Genomic DNA, 1849 nt, shown 5'->3' with positions numbered 1-1849 from the left:
CGGGGCTGGTCCAGGGGTTGTCTCCACCGTGTGAGACCTTTCCAGGCTCCTCCTGCCTCACACTGGGTCCTTCCCAGAGCTGAAATCAAAGTGGGTCCAATCCCATTTACACACGAGCTGCAGGTGCTTACCCCTGTGCAGGGATATCAAATCTGTGAAGGGAAGGAGACAAATGCCCTCAACTGGGAATGGCAGGCCATGAAGGGGCGGGCACTGAGGTGAGCTAGGGGCTTCTCTACCCCACACACAAACTGAGTAACCCAAACATTCTACCAGCTGCAAAGCTGATACTCTGACAGCAGCCAGCGGCAAGACGTTGAACCACTTTGTCAAGTAGCTCTTAGGGAGGACCAAACTGAGAGAAAAAATCCGTTTTTCTCAGAGTCATTTGCTTCCAGGGCACAGTGTTTTTGCAGTCCGTCTCCTCTCTCCCCAGCACCTTGGCCTGGTGTTAAAGTTCAGTCCATATCCATCAAATTGAAGGCAGCAGCTTCCTGGGGCCTCCCGCCTTAGACTCAGGTGTTTACACAAAAAGTATTTCAGGTAGTTAGTACTAAGTGGAACTCAAAGCGGAGAGCAAATAGACACCCCCAGGGTTTACTGACCCTCCTCAAGCTCTCAGGTTGGTGGAGATTTCAAAGGTCCTTCGGGTGCCATAGCATGGCCTGCCTCCTCGACTGCACGGTGACACCCTCATATCCTGTTCATGAAGATATTGCACAGGAAAGATGCATCTAGAGACATGTCCCTGGCAGAGGCTGCCAAGCCCACATCTCCAGGTTTGCAGTTCACACAATCATAGGGTGTCTCTTTAGCAAAGTGTTTGCTATTTGTAACAATGGTCTCTGGGAAAGGTTATCAGATTTCATTCAACTGACCCATTAAAACTTCAAGTTCGATACCTTTCTTGCCTTTCCTTTATTTGTACTCAGTTGAAACAAGGTGGAGCCCTGGAGCCCACTGTGCTGAATGGGCTTCCTGCTTCAGTAAGGGAGAGGATGTCCACACAGTAATGCCTGGAGCCCCTCAGGCACACCAAGTGGTACTCCCACCCCTTACTGCCCCTACTTCCTTTACAAGCACAGAAACTGATGCCAGCCAAGTTAGGAATAAAGGAAGAATTAGGAGCATGCCAGACACTCCCCGGAAGGCTGGAGAATGGAGATCAGAAACCATGGGAACCAGGGCAGCAAGAACAGCTCGGCCACCTCTTCACACTTCATTTTGAAATGAATGAACCCCCAACTCACTCCTCATATTTGCATTAGTCCACTGGAGGCAAAATCCCAGCGGAGGGCCTGGTTGGCCCTCTTTACAGCAAATGCCCACCATTTGAATGTGGCTAAGGCTGTGGAAAAAAGGCTCTGCTAGGAAGGGCCCACTGATTTCTGAACAGGGAGCAAAGGGAACTTTGATTTACATCCCCACCAAGCCTTTACCCAGTGAAGAATAGGAATTCCCAAAATGGAACTCAGGATGCTTACAGAGAAGGAGATATGGTAAGGGAGCAGGCAAAACAAGATGCTGTCCACGAAACCACTCTATCAGGGCAGTGGATGGAGCTGTGGACTCCTCAGAGGATGTCTACACCATGGTCAACCCTGGGCCCTTTAAGCTGGCAATGGTGGCAACCTTGTCTTGTACTCAGCAGGACTCTCTCGACTCCTCTTCCTCAAGCCCATTCCCTCTGTTTGCTGTGGGAAAGGTGAATGGGCGCTCAGATTCATCCAGGTTTCAGAGCTGGAGAGGGCTGGAGAGATTTCTAGCTGGAGCCCTGACAGAGAGCAAATTGTGGATTGAAGAGGACGTGGACACCATGAGAAGGGTCAATGAGGAATGAAATGCTTTG

Source organism: Pan paniscus, chromosome 11 (assembly GCF_029289425.2).
Source record: "Pan paniscus chromosome 11, NHGRI_mPanPan1-v2.0_pri, whole genome shotgun sequence".
Taxonomy (NCBI): Eukaryota; Metazoa; Chordata; class Mammalia; order Primates; family Hominidae; genus Pan; species Pan paniscus.
The sequence above is the reverse complement of the archived record's forward strand: the minus strand, read 5'-3'. Positions refer to the sequence as shown.